Genomic DNA, 13,476 nt, shown 5'->3' on the forward strand with positions numbered 1-13,476 from the left:
GTTAATTGGTAAGCAAAATCTAAATTACCTCTGCGTCTGTCACTTATCACGGTATCTAATCATCGCACAAACATGGATCCGGCGTCTGTACATTGACGAATTGTGCTAGAACGCGATTATTTCGAACGACTTACCTGACCGAAGAATCTGGCACGCGTAAACGCGACAAAGCGGTTATCCTATTTTCGGGTACTGGTTTTCGAGTAAGGATCGCGGATATCTATCTATCTGTATCAATTCGCCTATTCAATTAACTTGCAATGGGGTATAATGAAATATGTATCCGCTAAATAATAACGGCCATAAAAGGTGAGCATATATATTATTTGTCGCTCGGTAATGCGGGAGATGTAGATGTACGAACGGCAAGGAGGTTGCGCTATTAAAAATTCCAAGATGTCCGAGAATCGTAGAATATCGAACCGTGAAAATTAAAAGTCATGAAAATCGATAAAGTCGAAAATAAGGAGAACGTAATCAGCGAGGAGGTAGCACTATGTAAAATCTCGAGAATTCCATTAATATTTCCGAGAATTTGCCACATTTTCACGAATTTTCTGTATTTTCAGGTACTTAATTTTTACGTCCTCCGCTGCCGCCGTCGTCATTCTAACATCGCTGCTTTTCCGACTTCTGGTGCGTCTTGTACGTTATGGCAGTTCTACGCATCTCGTCTTCCGCCGCGGCTGATGCATCTAAGTATAATCTTCCAAAGGTATGATGTATTCATAAATTTTGAGACGAATCAGACAGTCGTTTCTATCAGTCGCGTCAAAGAAACGATTAGGATAGATATCGGAAGATCGTTGATTTTGCGAATGCCGAATGAAACGCGCAAAAGATCTCACCAAGGAAAGGAATAAGGTGATAAAGAAATAGTCGCAAGGAAATAATCACGCGCATGGGTACAATGAATCATGATTTTATTTGTTATATAATAATATCTACAATAAAAATACCATATCGTTTGAAAAACAATTTTCGTTACAATTATACAGTAATTTTATATATAATATAATATTTAGGTTTTCGTTCCAAATAAGACGTAGCGATGAACATACACCTCGCGCAGTGGGAGTGAGAAAATACATTATTTTTTTGTCGCAAATTCCGCGTTGTGGTTTCGTCACTCAGCGTGTGTTTTTTATGTATGTGTGTATATGTGTGTGTGTGTGTGTATCTCTTGCTTTTGTTCTTTTTTTTCCCGAGTGTCGTCGATCTTACGCGCGAACACCCGAGACGAGCGTGACCCGCGAACATGATATCCGTGTATCGCGATTTTTATTCTCCTTCTTTTCTCCGGCACTTTATACGACCTCGCGCTTTTCGGTCGTTCGCATTTCCGAGAAAAAGGAGGCCTCGTCGTCGGAGACGGTCGCGGGGTGGTGGCCGCCGCGCGTCTCGAGTGTCCCCGCTTCCTATGGCCTCGCACGCAATTCCTTCTTTCCGTCCTTTTGTTTCTCTTTCCTCTTTCTTAGTAATGTGCGGAGAGTGTGTTGTAAAAAGCGTTGGACTCTGCAGAGAGCGAGCCAACTTTTCATCGCGCGCGACCGCGCGGACAGTATCCCCGCTTAGTCTCTAAATTAGCTACACTTAATAGTTAATAGTACCATAATGTCATCTCAATATATATTATATATACACGTATATATGTATGTATGTATACATATATATATGTATATATCTCACATTGTATTAGTTTATCATAATATATAGAAAATACATATAACAATTATTTAAATGACTCACAATCAATCATCTTGCCATAGCGCGCATATACGTCGATCGAGCGTGCATGCCGTGCACGTATACGCGCCCATATGCGCACGCGCGTGTACATATATATTTATATATATAATATTTATATATATATATATATAATAAATATATACATACGAATATATTTATCGGTGTGTTAATTACATGATATTTTTTACACTCGTCGTACAGAGGGAGGAAAAGGATGGCGCGAAGGCTCGAGGGAGCGGGTGCGGGACCGGGAAGGGGATGGAAAAGGGGGGACAGATCTTTCATACATTTACATTATCTGTCTGACGTACTGCCAATATACAGGGAAATTCTCATCGGTACCTAGTCGATATCTTACAAACGGTTTTTTTTTGCCTATCTTGTACTGTAGTACGTATCCTTGCATCTAGCGAACACGTCTCGTCGTCCTGTGTCCTGGCAGGCATTTTCGCCGTGCCGCTCATAGCGTTTGCCTTCGATCTATCTTTCCTTTCAGTTATTTATTACGTATGTCGGTGTTCGCGTCTTTTTAACACGTGACATTTGAGAACCTATACTCGCATATACGCGAGTCTACGCAATGATACAGATATCTGAAGAGAGAGAGAAAGAGAGATTATTTTTGCGGTTTTTGAGATCGGGATTTTAACGTGATCTTCATACAACGACGGCGAGTGAATTGGATTAAAATTGAAGAGATTTGCTTTTAAAAAGATATTGGTGAGAGTAACTATCCTGTGCCGAAGCAATACATACAGCTAATAGAGTAAATTGAATTAGAGTCGACAAGATTTTATTTGAAATCGCTCTCCAATCTTATTCATCTACCGTAAATTACTTTCGCTATGTATTTCAAGTCTCATAAGCGTTTTTATTTTGATTCTGCTATCTTCTTTTCTCGCATTTTGATTGTTACGTCACGATGCAAAACAGATAGTGGGTGGATTTCTCCTTCCTCTCTCTTTCCTCGGGTTCTTAATGCCATTTTGTAGAAGGTATCACGAATGGCCATGTATACAAATTGCGAGAAACGCTCAGAAATGCTGGAATATCCGCAGTTGTGTTTCTTGACACTTTCATAGCTCTCGTGATGTCTTTTAATTGATAACGATTGAATTTAGAGTCGCCTTTGTATTTATTTCACGGATGATTATCGTTACGCGTGTGCGATACAATGTTATTTGATAAAATTCACACAGAGGCATTTTTGATTCAAATTTATCTTCATACAGTAGCAAGAGATACCTTAACAGGTGATATAATGCAGCTTTCAACAGCAACGTCTAAAATTTCGCAAAATTAATAAGGAATGTATAGATTTCCTTTCTTTTGATTCTCGCTTTGATTATTATTTTCATAATTGGCGACTCTGAAAGAAATCGTTTCTGATGTATCCTCAGAAGATGACACTATTCTCAAGCAAAAATTTCTCAAATTGTGCATTTAGTTCTCGATCGAAGCTGTCAGATTGTCAGTAATTCTTACGTAACTATCTCGTGATAGCGTGAACATAGTGAGATCTTTAAATATCTCCGAAAGATTCGATCGACAACGAAATTCAGAAGCTTCTCTCGCGTCCCAACTCTTTTTCCAACCGTAAGCATCAAGCTAAGCGTATCTAAATTCATCTATAGCTTCTAACTGGAGACACGAAGTTCATAAGAGCCTTCCCGCCGCCGATTAAGACGCGTTGGAAGATTGTTACATTTTTTTTCTCTCTCTCTCTCTCTTTCTTTCTTTAAAAAATTTTTCTACTATTGAGCGGAGAGGTATTGCTATATGGTTGTCAAGAAGAATTATTTTGATATGTCAGATGTCCGTATCTCGCCCTCCTCCGTTTCCTTCATATTCGTTTTGTCACTCCTTCGCTCTTTCTTCCGCTCTCGCACTCATTAGTACAACGTGATTTTGAACCCCTTTCGACGTTTCTCGCTCTTCTCATTTCTTTCAAGGACGACGTGCGTGAAAAGAGACGCGTGGAAAGCAAATGATAATTAAGCAATACTTAGGGAGCTCTTTTCTCTTTCTGCTGTAGGGCTGGACGTATGCGCTCATGGCTGATAGGGAAGGACAAGGGGGGATATATTCTTTTACAGTTTTATATACAAAAGTGAAGGACATCGAGCACGGATAGCGACACACCGATCCATCTGTACAGACTGCGAAACTTCATTCTTGACATACATAAAAATATGCGCGGACACCTTTGACAATCATAAATATATACATTTATATTATGTATACCTTATATGGCGGAAGGATAACGACCAGAGAGTCAAGGGAAGAATTGGCGTATGTCTTTAAGTAAATACTCGTCCAGCCCATCGAGCGGATGCAATTAGAAGGATAAATCTCTTCAGGTTCGGGTCTCTCGTCCGCAGATTTCGAGCGCAAGAGAGGCTGGTTTTACCGCCAATTAGTTTTAACCGTATCGGTAATATCTCTTTTTATTTCTGGAAAGCGACATAAACGACATTAAACAGAGATTAAAATTAATCTTTCGGTAAAGCCAGCCCGTAGCTCCTTCGACTATTGACGTTTTAACAACGCCGGTTGCTCTTCGACATCTCGATCACACCGAATTCCGCGATCGCTTTGCGTCTTAGTCACGATTAATGGCACGTATATTCTCTAATGTATCTCGTATCGTTATCGCGCACTTTCGGCGCTAAATGCACGTATCCATTTCTCGTCACGTAGTCGCGGTTGTCGTACAGAAATAAGATACTCGGGCATTAAATGCGCCGCTAAATTAAGTGTGAGAATGCAGACCTATGGCTTGCTGATGATTCTTAATACTGCTTCCACTTAATGAGCTACTTAAAAATGTATACGAAGAATCCTCGCGAGACATCGCCGTCGCGGACACACGCGAGCGGGACGTTAATTCTCTAGAACTCCTAGATGGATCCATTCTTTATTCGAAGCTTCAGCCGTGATTCTTGCATTTCAATGCGACACATGTCCATCCGTTGATTATCATTAACAGCACCTGTGTGACACGCGGAAGCGCGTGGATGGAAAAAAAAGTTCGACGCGCTTCCTCCGCGTGAAACCACCTCGAGAATCTGTCGCCGAATGTAATTTAATTTAATTTCGTTTAGTAACAGAGGTAGTAAAAGAAATATTGCATCGTAATAAACAAATGATCATATTTTACATGAAGATACATTCATCAGATTAGAGGGAATATGCATTTTTAATAAGATCGTTCTGTAAAAATTCGCGATATATGTCTCCGTCAAAGGATCGATTCCTCAAGTATTATCCTTTTGATTGTCGAGAATGATTTCAATGGATCAGGAGAGCGACTCTCGAGGATGGTTCTGCGTCACGTGCACGACGAGTATTAGCTCGCAACGCAGTCGCGTTCAATTGATTAATATCAGAAGTGAGAAGGATCGGGGAGGTGAGGGTGCTTTTTTTCCCATGTACGAGTACGACACATATAAAATCCATGCTCTTTATACATGTTATTATTGCATACTACACGTTCGCCGCTGCGGGCCACGAAGCGCCTCTCTCTCCTGTCTTCTCGCTTAAAAAGTATTTAAATCTTAAAAAGGGTCAGTGGCTGAGGAGCGAGAAAGTCCGCGAAGGGCTCTCGGCGAGCCGGGTGAACGAACGGTGTCGAGCAAGCGAAACGAGTAAACACGAACGAGCCATCTTTCTTCCTCCTCTATCGCACGCCTAACTCGAGTTTGAAATATATCATTGTTACGCAGAAAAGGTGCAAAAAGATTTCCGTGGTCTAAAAATTTCCGTAGCGAACATCTACGATGATTTTTCATTTCGCGAAGAAATAAGATCAACCCTTTCTTGTCACTCGAATCGCTCGATTTGTGAATAGCATTTTGATTTTCGCCGCTTCTTCATATCTTTTTTGCTGTATCTATGGTATTTAACCCGGTTCTCGCTGCCTCGAGATTTTTGATTGAGTGGTTTGATTACTTGATGAATTTGGCACAGTAATTATTGTTGAGCGTCTTCCTCGCTTTTGCCGAGAACGCTCGTGCGAGAACGATCTTAATCGGTACGATCGAGGGAGGTAGATCTTCTTCACGATTTATCAAATCCAGCCGTAATATTTTAACGCGAGAACATGACGCTTGAAGCGATATCGACTTCTTTGTGACGTGTGACTCGATACAGTTTGATTTCCTGGCATGACGCGCCGTTTGATTGTTGACGAAAGGCCGACGTAGTAGTAAGAAAAATGGTAAGCACCGACATATTGACGTTCTCGTGAGAAAGCGTATATCCCTTGATCGTATAATTTTCGCTTTGATTTTTTTTTTTTAAGCGCATCGTTATTTATCGCCGGATCTTCGCGAGATACAAGGGGGAACGGGTATAAGTACGCAAATTCGGGGATCGATACCGTGAAAATCATCGTCACAGCTTCGGTCACGGTGGTCGGTACATTGAGACACGTCGCCATATGTCTGGAAGCCACCGCAATAATAACGATAACAATAATTACGGGATGTTGTGTTACATTTAACATACAATAAAATTAGACTCATTGTACTCGCGCTCGCGATTAATTAGCGACATTAGTTGTCGGAAGTATACCGGCGCCGCTTTGCGTTTGGACTTGGCGATAGATTGGCTCACACCGCTGTGTAAATCGCCGCCTCACCTCGTCGAATGACGTTGAAAATGCCTCGTAACAGTGTTCCTCAATGTAATCGCGCAAGTTATACATATTAAAGCGCATCTTCGTAAATGTCAATCAACGCTCGTACAACTGAATCTTCGTTACAGCACCGATTGCACAGGAGATCATTTAGGAAGAAGATATAGTAATCGTTAACAATACAAGAGCAACACAAACGAGCTGACGTGGATACCAGCGTCGAATTATTAGTTAGGACAAATTATATATATATATATATGAAATCTTACACAATTTCACATATCTCGCAATGCTCATGAAAGAGAGAACTAACCGCATCGTATAGAAATTCAAAGCGTGATTGCGCTTCAAATTATTTACCGACAGATTGTAAGACTGCATTGATTTTGTGGCTTCACCGCGAGTCGGCACGCGATTATCGCGTTGCATAATGGATCTACGCTCGTATCCACTGTCGTGCCCGTGCGACAAAGGTTCACATTATACTCTATCTAGACGAAAAAACATCGTTATGACGGAATCTAACACGTTCAGGGCCTTCTCTACACCTGCATCTTATAAATTAATACTTTCCGTAAGCATTCACACCCGCGATCAGTGGCACAACTCGCACTTAAAGGACTAACTAACGGAGGATTGTCTGCTCAGGGTCTTTTTCCATCCACGTCAATGCATCCATGAGGCGGAATGCCGCACGGCGTTAATCGAGAGAATTTCACCAGTGCTCGCCGCGATCAATTATAGATTATTAATTTGCAAATTACCTATAGGAGACGGTATTAGCACCTTTAACCGAGATTTTGGCACGAGCTTCTATATACGCATTAATTATTATCTCGTTATATCGTTATCTCTGACGGGAATCCAATTTCTTGCAAAAATATCTCAGAGGACTATCTCGGACTGGGAGAAATTCTCTTTTATCTCGTAATTTCTTTTTTTATTTTTAATTTAAGACTTACGTCGTTTCTCTTGCGAATATTCCGCGATTACCAGCATCTGTAACGATAATCACACGTCACTGGAGGAACTTAAATACGCGGTTATGCGGCCACTTGTAAATTAGTTCGTTATCGACTGATGAACAAGATTGCGAGGCAGTTTCCTCAGGGCGTCATGGATGCAGAGCTCCCTCGGCCACGACACTTTTGCTATCTAACGAAACCTACTATTTACATCAATTCCTTGTAGACATAGCTAGCGTTTTACAGTTGAGAGATATACGTTAAGTGTAAGAATCGCTGGAAAGAAACGCACACGCACTCCGCACTCGATCACCTCGCTCGGTTGTCTCGTCCCATTCGCACGTAACACTCGCGACTATATCTTTTTTTCTTTGTTGTTGCTCTACCACTTTTGCCCCTTATCACAACACCAAACAGTGCCCACTTCGAATGAAAGAGACCCCGTATGGGGGCCTTGGCTGCGCTACGGCAGAAGTATCTCTACTAACAACCGTTGTTAGGATAATGGGTAGTCCTTAACTTGTCCCGCTGTCGAATTCGCACGCGTTATGTCCCCCGGTGACACCCACGCCAAATATTCTCACCTCGCTTATATTATTTCCGTGATTAAATTTTCAGTAGAGTGATATATGTGTGATTATACCTTCGATTTTGATTTATCTTAAGGCCATTTTTATCGCTCAACGATATATTTTATCTATTTTATTTCAAAATTATTAATATATTCTTCTTACAGGAAGCGATACTTCCATGTTCTATTATTAATCTTCATCGAATTGTTAGTAAAAATTTGTAGTTTATTTGCACTTAACAATTGTTTTATTGATAATATATTTACTGATTACTATTATTAAGTGTCGCGTTATTAATAATCACGGAAATTATCAAAGCTAAATGAGATTGCAGGTGCCCCTCCTAGAATGTATGAATTCAGATATTCTTTCTTATGATTTCGTAATGAAAAGGTAGGATAGAAATCGGATTTTCGGGAATTATTGCCTGGGTTTTTTGTGGAAGTGGAAATTTAATTTAAATGATTTCAATATCTCGCCAATGCGTTGCAAAATCATCGAGATAATTTCATTAACAGTCGAAGAATTGTATTACATATCTGATGCACATTGGCAGTGGGAAAAGCGAAAAAAACCAGTTAGTAAAATCGAACGTGTGATTGAAAGTTGAAATTGCAGAACCAGGTACGCGTGTTGGCTATCATCAGTTTTGTTTGGCACAATATTAGCATCTGCTTACACTTGTTAATGGTTGACAATAAGGGTGGACTAGAAGCACAGACACTTCTCATAAATATGGAATTACAAACTAACTTCTGTCGGTTTTCCAAACAATTAATGATCCAAAAAGAACGCGACATATTTGAATTTCGTGAATTAGCTAAGCAAATTGCAAAGCGATCAATGTTTTCACAGAACATTGTAGAATAATATACTTTCCAGATATAGTTCGTTTAATTCTACTGGATTCGTTGAATTTGCAACGCAGAGCACTTCTCGGGAATCGAATAGGATAGGATGTCCCAGTATCGCTTGTGCTTTCCTTTTCCATTTCCAGTTAAAAATAAAGGAATCCCTCCCTCGTCCCCCACCGAAAAAACACGCTTACACTTGCGTAAGCTGATATTGACAAGTTCTTCATCCCCTCGCATTTTCATTCTTTCTCGCTCTCGTTTTCACTTCCCCTAATATCGTAGTTAAAAGTCAACGATTAGTTACCAGAACACAAGGCACTTGGCTTACACATCATACATGTCTTTTTTTGTTATTAATTTGCTTTTTGGTATAGCTCGGTGTTGAGATAGCTGGCGCAAGACGCGCCGCGGGGGACAACATAGATATCAAAGATATTGAAGAGCAATAATCTCGCGACAGTGTAACGTATTCGCCAAATCGATCCAAACTTTCGGAAGATGTATGGAGGCGGCAATGAAATTTTTTGAGAGGACGTACGTTATAGTTGAATGAAGTACAGCGTTACGTAGTGAAAATCTACGAAGAACTGTCTTCTACACTTTTCCTATTAAAATAGTAATTCAAATGGTCTTAAACATTCGTTTATACTATATCAGATAAATTATTTGCTCTCACGAGAAAGAAGCTGGAAAGGTTCCGATCTATAGAATCTCATGTGGATCGTGTTGTATTTCGCGTCTCGTTACGGATCCGCGGTGCGTCTTCCGACGTACAATGAAAATAGCACTCATCTCACATACGCAATATTCATAGAAGAAAATAGTCATATATATATGTATGTGTCGTCGTACATATAATATATATACTATCTATGCAATGCAGTAATAATATATATAATATATATTTACTTTATATATATTCAGTATTTGTCTTAATATATATTCATTTATAAACGACGGTTAGATTATTCAATTACACATCTCAGTATTAAAACTCCTCGTCCTCTATCCTCTTTCGCTCTTTCTTTCTCTCTCACACACACACGCACACACATATACACGCGCGCAAAACACATGCGGACCAACTCGTGCACGCGTACATTTTCGCTTTCCTATCCCATCGTAGTAGTAGAGTTTAATGGTACACTTAATGCTCATGCTGTCGTGAGGCAGGATTTTCGGTATTTCCTCTTGCGCCTTATTTTCTCGTTTTCTAACACGGATCGCTGGACAGGCCGACCTGTGACGATCCGAGCGGCCGAAAAGCTTATATACGTCTATATACGTTAACATGTATCGTCGATCTACGCAGAACGTTTTTTTTTAGCATTCCCTTTGATTCTCGTTTCTCGTTTCCTCTTTGATTACGCTGTCCATCGACAACGACTGTGGCGTAAATCGGTCAGTGGTTGCTCCTCGATGCGTTTCGCGTGAAATAATTTCTTGGTTTCGTTTTTTCCCCATTCGCGCGTACTCTCGAAAACTGGATCGCGAGTTAGTAAACCGCAGGTTTCTCGTTTCTTTTTCTTTTGTTTTGATATTGTGATTGTGTATTCGGCTGTGTTCTCTCTTTCTCTCTCTCTCCGTAGTTGCCGCTGATCTGTATACCGAAGTCCCGTCACTCACGATTCAAGAGAAGCCGTGGGGTTTCCGTATTTTTTCTCTTTTTTTTTTAACGAACAACATCGACATTTAACGCAGCAAGTACGGGCCGTTCGGCCCCTCTGACTCTCTGTACATCACACATACTCAGTTTTGTATATATATATAAATATATATTGAGCGTACGTATATGTATGTACGCAGCGACACATACATGCGCGTACGCTACCATCTGAGTTAATATGCATGTATGTGTATAATAGTAATATCGCCTCTTCTCCATATATTCAATATATATATATATATGTATATATTAAATAAAATGGTATGTATATATGTATGCGCAATGTAATCACTAGTTTAATGTATACAAGTATATCGCTTCAACGTAATACTGATGCGCAGACGCTCGTTGACCTGGCTAAGCCGTTCGATTTGCAATTAGCTCCTAATACAATCGGACTTTAACTCCCGATAACTCGAGCCCGTTTTCTCGCTTATCTCGCACCTCTGTTTAACGCTTCGCCAGACTACTCGCGAACGCGGCCCCTACCTGGACAAAGAGGAATCGAAAATTCTACGTCGCGCAATTATTTCATAGAAATAATTGAATAGTACTCTCAAGAAATTCGCTCTCTCTCGAATTTTTCACATTCCACATACACTGAAGTTATGTTGCTCGTCGAAGAAATAAATATTTATTGAAATTTGAGCTCACTTAGATTATGAATCAGTAAATCTATTAGATTAAACGAACCGACAGATCGGAAGTCGTCGATTATACAAGATAGCCAAATTCGCGGCAATAATGAAAGTTGACTGGCGGAGAGACCTATAACGATATAAATTCTCTGTGTGATTTTCATTAACATTTCGCGCGCATCTTCCTTCGTAGGCTTACGCAAGAGAGAATTCTCGAATTCCTCGCATTCGCAGATAATCCGCCGCGCCGTTTGTGCCGTTTCTTCGTCGACGAAGACTAATGTGGCGGAGTTGCTTCTTCGTAAGGGGTTCTGGAGGCCTCCTTTGGGGTTTTCCTCTTCGTCAACGGACCTGTCTTTCTCTCTATCTCTCGCTTCGTTATTAAGTGATATCACTTTGATAGGCTCCAGATTAAATTAGGCTTTTATCGGCAACTCGATACCACATCGCACTTGAAATTGACTGAACTGTGCTTAATTATGTAAACAACGCATTGCAATTTTCCGCCAAGAGACAATTGCGAGAGCACCTTACGGTAGAAAAACTCTCTGAAGAAATGAGAGTTTTTACGTGAGATAAAATCTTACGCGAATCGCAATATAATTGATCGCAAAAATCAGTTTTATGTCTAAATTAAAGATAACATCAAAGTTTATTGTGCGTAGACAACTTCGGAATATTTTATAAACGCAATTTTACGATAAAGCATCGCCGATCGAAAGCGAATGATATTGAGAACTCTCGCAATCACTCGCAGAAGACAACCGCAAAGCGTTTCGTTATCGAGCTTTTTTTTAAAGCAGAACTTAGCCGGCCAGCTGTAGTTAGTCCACGCGCGTAACTATAACACATTTAATAATATATTGTCCATATTGCTTATGGCACCAACTTTTGAGCGATTTTATTACACAGTCCGGATACGAGAGATAATTGTGTGTTGCTTCGTCCGAGCCCGCGTCTCTTTGAGCAAGACAAGAATCTGATTAAGTGATTAGGTTTTCAAGTAGCTAAGATAACGTGGATTCTAATGTATAGGTATATTTATAGGTAATATCTAGTTGAGCAGAGAGAGATGGGAAAACAACGACAGTACAAACGCGCCACTTGAATATATTGCTACCGAGCACGCGCTCTTCTCTTTCATTCTATTAAAATTATTGCGATAATTTATACGAGCAAGAGAAGTGTGTTGTGTGAACATCTGGATGACTTTTACTCGTCCCGTTTAATTTTAATTCGCATATAAACTAATCTATAACAATCTGACCGTTAAATTATATATCTGAGTATAATAATAGAAATGAGTCTCTTAGATACACATTTTAAGGGATTTACGTGGAGAGATTAATATTTACAAATTAATAAACTTTGTTTATTAATACGATACGGAAAATTTAAAGTCGTAAGTTTATGCAATTGCATATAATTGTCAGAACTCGCGTTACTTCGCGACATAAACGCATCCCCATTATCTTTTTAATCGTAATATCTGTTCTCATATAAATCTCGATGTGACACTTGCGTGGCTCTTCTACAGCTGACCATGTTCTAGTACATTAAAAACACTATTAACAATACGTTCTGTAGTAAAAGTTAATAGAGAATAGTATAACATCAAATAGAAGAGTATAAAGAACCATGCTGGTGTATAGAGATAGACATTAAAGTAGGTAATAGGTAAGAGGACGATAGATTACGATATTAATAATCCGTAATAACTTTTTTCACTTATTAAGAGTAATTTTGCATAAACGTTGATGATCATTTAGTAGACTTTTTTCTCTTTAATACAATATTTTGAGCACATTCCTCAGGTGTATAACCACGCTACACTTTCTTCATCGAGTTGTACCAATATATTCCACAACTTATTAAACTTCACCGGTATTAAATTATTTAACGATTATCAATAGCTTTTGTCAACGTACGAGCCATGGCGTGCATTGAACATTCTGTGGGAAATATTGCGCGAAATTTACTTAAACAAGAGAATAAGTAGTACAATAGTTACTGTATAATAGTAATTACTCAAATAATGAAAATAAATTATCGATAATAATGAAATTAACTTAATATATCAAAACATCACTAACAATTCTGCAACTATATGCTAGGAAACGATGATACGTTTATAAGTATTCGTTGCCGAAAAAAGATGTCTAACTTCTTTTTTGTACATATTGCTCGATTATTATGTGCTTTTTCTTCCCTCCAATAGTATAATTCCAATTGTTTAATGCGTGAATTTGTAATATGATTTACAACTGCGAATGTGGGAACCAGTAAACGTTTTAATCATCAATACAGTATCAATATTAGTACAGTAATATAATAAAGGGTAGTCGTCTATAATAGAAACAAGCACGAAATTAATCACGATTAATGTCTTTTGT

Source organism: Temnothorax curvispinosus, unplaced genomic scaffold, assembly GCF_003070985.1.
Source record: "Temnothorax curvispinosus isolate PA1 unplaced genomic scaffold, ASM307098v1 QBEX01002228.1, whole genome shotgun sequence".
NCBI classification, from domain to species: Eukaryota; Metazoa; Arthropoda; class Insecta; order Hymenoptera; family Formicidae; genus Temnothorax; species Temnothorax curvispinosus.